Here is a 7,287-nt window from a genome sequence, read left to right on the forward strand (position 1 = left end):
AAAAAAAAAAAAAAAAGCTTTTAGTTAAAATCTTACATGCCAGCCAGGAATTTTCAGTGTTTCAGTTCAAACTTTGCTGAGAAGCAACATCCTCATCAAGCATGTTACAGGCCATCACCAGCATGAAGACCATTAGCCAAGACCACCCACCAAAAGCGATAATGAGAGGATGGAGGTCTTGTCTCCAACAAGAGTGGGGTCTTATCTCTCTTCTTTCCATGGTGTTTCTTTAAAACTTCCTAACCACTTTATCCCAAGCCTAACATAGGCTGCATGATTAATTGCATGTCTTAGATTGTGTTAACATACACCAACTATGTATGTATGTAGCCACCATGCACAGGGTCCTGTATTGTCTTCCAGCTCTACAAAGCTATAATTTTAACTTTTTCTCAACAGAGTTTTAAATCGCCCCTAAAGGAAGAATAGAAAATATTAAGAGTGTGTTTCAAATATTGAGCTAACTCTACCATTTTACCACAAAGATATTTTTAAGGGAAATCATTATAACCACAGTAAATAAAAGGAGTTTCAAATTCATAGTAATCTGTGGTAGCATCTGGCCAAAGGGTGCTCCCAGGGGATTTGATTACTGAATCCCTAGGTATGTTGAGGCTTTGGACTCAGTAGCTGCAACTACGTGAGCTACCGCATGTGCAGCAGCTTGTTGCTATTGGACGGTAGTGTTGCGTGGCATGAAACATGACACAATACTACTGCACAGTAGTAATGAGCTACTGTGCAATAGTAATGAGCTGCACAGTCAACGTCACTTGGGTATGCAAGTACTAAATGACTGTGCAGTAACAACTGTGCAGTCAGCATCTCATGTAGACATGGCCAGCATAAAGTCAAAATATTGCCTTTCCACTCTGGAGACTCTTGGAATACTCTATCTAGTGCTACCTCCTAAGAGCTGGAGCCCACAGTCCAACTGTCTGTCCTAAGAGTGCTATACCGACTCAAACTCTGTCCTCTTGAGCTTGAACAGAATCTCACCAAATATTGGAGCTATCTTGTTTACAGTTCAACTTTTCCAGATGCACACTAGTTGAACACAGACATACGGAATGACTTTGCACAGTTTCTAAATGCACTATTACTTTTTACTTAAAAGAAAACCACAAGAAGATCACAGATTATTAGGAAAATGGCACAAAGCCTAGCTCACCTTTCCCTTCAAAGTCTTTCAGTGTCTAACCACATTTAGAAAAAGGTGCCTTATTCTGGCAGCACATATAATGTGTCTTTTCTGAACTCACAGCTATGTCAGGAAACAGAAGTACTTTCCTTCCTGCATGTGTCTTTTCTGAACTCACTGCTACAAAAGGAAACAGAAGTACTTTCCTTCCTGCAAGTTCTTGGATGTCTCTCCCACTCTTCCATCTGCAAGACCTTTTCAAACTCTCCTTTTTTACATCTGTCTCTTTGCCCTGTTGACAGCAATTTTGCACAGTTCCAAACTCCACTCTTTCAAACCAGCCGCCCCTAACTCACTGTGCTTAGCCTAGGGGTGTCAAAACATACAGCCCATGAGCTGGATCCAACCCATGGAACCACGTTATCTGTCCCATCCCCCCTCCCCAGCCCCAGAGCTCCCAGAGAAGCCAGGAATTTGGGGACATGACAAGTGTAGGTGTGGCCCAACACCAAAATCCCAGATATGGAGCCCTGTTGGAGACGCATATCAGTGGTTAAGGGTAAGTGACAGCTGCGTTGACTCTAATGGCCACCACCACTTGTTCTGCCACTGTTTCAGTATCAAGCCCACAAGGAGCCTTGTGGTCCAGATTCAGTCCACAAGGAGAAGCGAGTTTTACCCTCCTAATCCAAACCAATGTTCCAAGCTATTTCCATTTCATTGGGTGCATCTACACATGATATCAATGTGATGCAATAAACCCTGGCACAGTTCGTGCCTGAGTTTATTGTTCCCAGGTCCAGTATTTGGGCAATGCAGCCCCAGCTGTCAGGAGATTTAGGGGGTCAGCCTGCCAGCCTGGAGCTGTTCCTTCCCAGCTCAGTGTGCTGCAGATGGGCTCGCCTGGGCATGAGGGTGCTACCATGCTGGGGTAGCCATAAAATAGTACTTGTGTTGGTTAGTACTATCCTATGGCAGAGTTAATTAGTTTTCTCTGGTTTAATAGCACTGCTCATGTAGACAGTGGAAGCATCTACACAAGAAGCTTCTGCGCAGTGGTTACTGCACATTTATTTAGTACTTGTATTAGCAACTTACTGAGCAATAGCACTGGCAAATGTCTTTTAAGTGACGCTACCGCGCAATAGCCTAATACTACTGCACAGTAGTGTATTAGCACTGTTAGTGCTGTGACATGCTGCTGCGCAGTAATATTAGGTTACTGTGCAGTCAGCATCTTTAATAGACACACCCAGTGAGGCTTTACTGTAGAGCTAATTAGGCAACTCCACAAGAAGCATCTTGTGTAGATGCACCCATTAAAATTTAATGACCAACTGCAGTCTTTAGCTCAGAACTGAAGAATCTGGACTTTCCAGCCCATGGTGGCTATACACAGACAAAGGCACTCAGTGATACAATTTCAGAATATCAACCAGAGCTCATTAGTTGTATAGACAGATTCCCTAGACTGTCACAGTACAATTTAGGAAAGCAAATGCATAAAAGACAATAGTTTTCTAAGAAATAAATGGGCTGTTTTTTCCCTATCTCTAAATATGAAACACAGTTATTATTTTAATGGGGTTCTCTACCAACTCTTTCAAATCCTGTTCTGAATCACACCACCACTGTTTTCACAACAATATTTCTTTTAAGTGAAGGAATGCAGAGCAATTTTGTTTTCTCTACTGCTCCTCATATGTGTCATAGGATTTCATGGTTGCTGGAATGAAACAAGCAATTTATTCACTGAGGGTAGCATTGCTATCAATCTCTAAAGGAGACTCAGTTTGGAGAACTGAATTATAATGTTTTTCTCATTGTACCCCCATCAGGCACTATGGAATGAACAGGATGTATTGTTTTGCACTGGCATACAGAGGTGAAGACAAATTATTTTATAGTTATGGCAAACTGGCTTTGTGTTTTCAATAACAAACTCACCTAATTAGACATTTAAACCCTAATTTGTAAATCCCTTGTGTTTTAATACATCATTTTTATCTTAATTATAATCCTGTACTTCAACAGTTTTCCAAATTATTTATGAAAAGAGACTAAATTAATTTATTTTGTTAAAATAAATAAACAAGACTTTACTAACAGATAGAATGCATGCAGCAGCACAGGCAGAGGATATGAGTATTTGACAAAGGCTTCAAACCTTTACAAACATGGACTAGTAGTTTATTTGGCAATGGGAGTATTTTGGAATGAAGTACTAGAACAGAGGCATGTAAGTAACAGCAAGGTAAGCTAAGGATGAAGTTACACGTTACACTTAGACCACACTAAGGACATTTAAACTCCAAGAGTCCTCCTGTTAAAGTTTGCTAACTAATGCTGAGTGTCTCAAAGTTACACCACTTCAGGCAAGGGTTAATTTTGGGTGGTGATACCCATCTCATGTTAGTGTAATTTCAGTCTGCCCCACATCTCTGTGCAAGCAATGTGCAGTCCTCCACCATCCCACAATGCATCACTCCCAGCCCCCTTCCCTAGCCATGCCCCTGCTCGCCAGCCCTCTAGTGGCAAGTCAGAGTTGTGCAGGCAAGAAATGGTATTAACGCTAAATGTGCAACTTCTCACAGCACATTCTAATTTTAACACCATCTAACATCCCACACATTGAATATGGTCTAAGTGTAACATGTAACTTTGCCCTTTGGGTATGAGCTATTTTGCAGTAACTACCTGTGTATACTCCCCTCAATTAAACTAATATAAGCTACCTCATATTTACATTCATAGTATGCATGCAAGACTTTACAGGCATGAGTACATCTATGGGCAATTTCTAGAGAGTAGCTGACCTAGAGCAAGTTCACACCCTATCTTGCCTGGCTGTAACTTGTGTTCCCATGCCCCTAGCCAAAATAGACAAGTGTACAAGGAAGCATTATAATATTGTTATTGTTTGTTTTTACTTATATACCAACATCAAGTAGTTATACTCCAAACACAGGACTAAGATCGGAAGGGTGGATCTTTAGAAGGGAACAAGATCATGAATGTGGGGCAGGAAATCAAAAATTCTAGTTTCTTTTTCTGGCTTTTCTGATAATTTATACTATGAGGCTGGTAAGCCATGTCCTTGTGCCTCAGCTTTTTCATTGAAAAAGCCACTAAAATAGGAGGTTAAGTGAAACATTTTTAATTTAACTGTGAAGTACTTGGGCATTCGAAAAGGATAGGTCCTGCACAATTCCAGGGAATAAATTATCCAAACTGATATAATCAATTCCTGTTCCAAAGTGGAAAAGTAATAAAAACTTGTCATTTTTCTCAGAGATTTAATATAGCTACAATTCTTAAAAAAAACATTGTCAAAAGTAATTTATTTAATATTGAGGTCTACAGTGGGTTACCAGAAAGGAATAATGTAGGGCTGATTTCAGCATATCTATCCTTACTGCTTTCCTTTCCAAGTTACTCAAATACTTAAATACTTATATCTCTCCCAATAAACAATGAACAAATGAGTAAATTATCTACAACTAATGGGCAATGATGGAGCCAACTAATGGCAGCACTTTTCCCAGCAAATTTCCTCACTGCTGTCTTTATTTCTTACCACTTTTATTGCGTTCTAATTGAAGCCACTGATGGCTAATTGCTTCATTTATCATCAAGTTTACAGGCCACACACTGCAAAACTAATTAGAGACAAGGCATTGTGCTTTAGTCTCCTTTTGAAATATTGCTCGCATTTACATTTAATTTCAATTCATTATGTTTCAAAGAAGCTGAAAGCGTGGGAGTGAAAGGATTATTTTTAAAAGTAGCATGAAGATTACGCATGTCCAGATCGCACTATGATGCACCGTTATTATTAGGCTTTGAAAACAGGACAGAGAAGAATTAGCTGTTTCCCTTAGCTGGTTCCCTTAGCTCTGAGCACAAACACAAACCCACATAAAGAATCTAATATAAATAGGAGCCACAGAACTCTGCTCAATCCACATAATTCTCAGCCATACTGATTTTCACAGGGAAGTGGTGAATTTTGCACCTGAGGTGAGAAATACTGCCCTAAGGATTTAAATCTGACAAGTGCCAAGGTCTTGTGAAGGTTCTTCTGTTAGGCATGGAAAGACAGAAAGGCAGACTTCTAAGTTCATTGCTTATTGGTTCTACAATAAATCACCTGAAGCCTGCAGACATTTGGCAGGCCTGCAAAGAAATTACTGTTGTTTTAACTGTTTTTAATTGAAGCTTGATAGATTTTCAACTTTTAAGGTACTTTGATAAATAGATCTGATTTAGAGGTAAATCCTGCTTTTGTCTTATTCACACAAATTTCCCTCATTCACTTCCCTGGGGCTATTCCTGTGATGAAGGCAAACAGAATTTGGCTCTAAGTAGCAATAAAGCTCATTCTGTACACTTCTTGCTATTTGATTTTGTCCTGTCATAGCCATTCTTCTTCCTGTCCCTTTTTAGTTCCTTTTCATCCTGACAGGCTGCTTCTCCCTACATAAACTTACAGCACAGAAGCAAAATGCATTTGTTACCTGGAAACCATGCAATTCAACATAAGGATTTGCCATCTTAATAGAGATGCAGACCTCCAAGGATGTTTTCTGTATTTTAATATCAATAATTTTAGCTGATCAGAAGTACCAACCTAATAAAGTATTCCACCACCTACAGATTGCTTTTCAAGATGTTTGATGAGTTGTTCATTATAATCTCTGAGGCATAGGGGGGTCACGAGGAGGAGGACAAGGTTTTTTTGAGTGGAGTTTTTGTCTTCCCCTCAGTTTTTCTGAAGAAGCAGTGACTGACTCAGCAGAACTTCAGAAATGAACAGGAATTCAGGAATTGTTATTCTGTATGCTATGGAAGCATCTGTTTATCTCCTGCATAGCTCCCACATTTCAGAGTGATTATTCATAGTAAGATGAAAGAAAGCATCTCTGTAAAATAAATTTTCAATCTACTCAGCTCTGTTTTATCACACAATATGCCTTTCATATTTTAGTACTGCCTAGCATCCTGCTGTTGATGTTGCAAATACATTCACACTTTTTCTCAAAATGAAGCAGGGAAGCAGTCACTGCACTGGTTTCCTCTAAAAATAATCATCTTCGATGGTGGCCTTCCCATATGGGAAAAGGCACACTCTTTGGGTAAGGCTGTTTGGGAGGTGTGACAAGAAACAGACAAAAATATACTCCCAATGTAATCTATACTGTGTTTGTATACACATGTAAATGACCCCAGGATCAGGTATGCATAGACATGCAGCTAACCCAGGGTAGCTGCACACACTAGGCACTGGCAGCTGTTTTTTGTGTCTCACTGCTGGACAGTGGAGGAACAGGTAATAGCCTCAGGCAGGAGGTTGAACTAAATGATTTCTGGCTCTAGGTCTCTCCCAGCCCTTCTTCTCTATGATTTGTAAGCAGTTAGCCCTGAGATAGGCATAAACAAACAACATTTATGCCGGAAGAGTTTATATCCAGTTCTTTTTAGGGGAAATTCTCTAAAGAACTGGGTGAAGTTACCCCTAGTTAGTGGTTTGGATTATATCTGCCTGCTTCATTTTACACTGGTGTAATGCCAAGTCCACCAGCATAAACATTTTGTCTGTACAGGGACTCAGCTATCCAGCAGCACAACAGGGCCTGCCTGGCCCCGTTGGAAGCCCCAGCAGCGGCTTCTGGCCTGGGACCATGTGGCTGACCCGGTGTGGGAACCTCAGGTAAGGTGGGGGGGAAGGCCAGGGAAGGAGCCCAGGGAAAAGCATCCTCTCCCCCACCCCTTGACCAGCACTCCCTGCTGCAGCCACTCGCAACCCACACAGGGCTGTCCTGAGCAGGCACAAGCAACCCCTGGCAGGCTGCAAGCGGCTGCAGTGCAGGGCGACAGCCCCGGGGCAGGAGAGGAGCCGTTTTTCCCCATGCTCCACACCAGCAGCAGCTGTGCCCCCCCTCCGCTTGCCGCACCAGGCAGTGTTTGCTGCTGCTGCCCACCCAGAGCTTACATGCTGGGCAGCCCAGAGGTAGCAGTGGCAAACACTTCCCAGCACGGCAAGCACTGGGCCACAGCTGCTGCCGCCATGTGCAGCCCTGATGGACAAGCCCAGAGCCAGCGCGGGGCCCAGGCTGGCAGTGGGGGCAGGTTACAAGCTGGTGCTG

The 7,287-nt window shown here is 41.9% G+C and overlaps 2 long non-coding RNA genes across 2 annotated transcripts in view; one reads left to right on the forward strand and one right to left on the reverse strand.

Annotated features, from left to right (window-relative positions):
* LOC109296803 overlaps nucleotides 1-7,287 on the forward strand; it is a 51,280-nt gene that overhangs the window by 25,372 nt on the left and 18,621 nt on the right. The window lies entirely within an intron of this gene.
* The window catches only part of LOC109296802, a 14,364-nt gene continuing 13,627 nt past the window's right edge, over nucleotides 6,551-7,287 (reverse strand). The window contains exon 3 of the long non-coding RNA XR_002097060.1: nucleotides 6,551-6,561. This is a non-coding gene — a long non-coding RNA (uncharacterized LOC109296802). The remainder of the gene's footprint in view (nucleotides 6,562-7,287) is intronic.

The sequence above is a fragment of the Gavialis gangeticus genome, unplaced genomic scaffold (genome assembly GCF_001723915.1).
Source record: "Gavialis gangeticus isolate Ggan-Ray unplaced genomic scaffold, GavGan_comp1, whole genome shotgun sequence".
NCBI lineage: Eukaryota > Metazoa > Chordata > Crocodylia > Gavialidae > Gavialis > Gavialis gangeticus.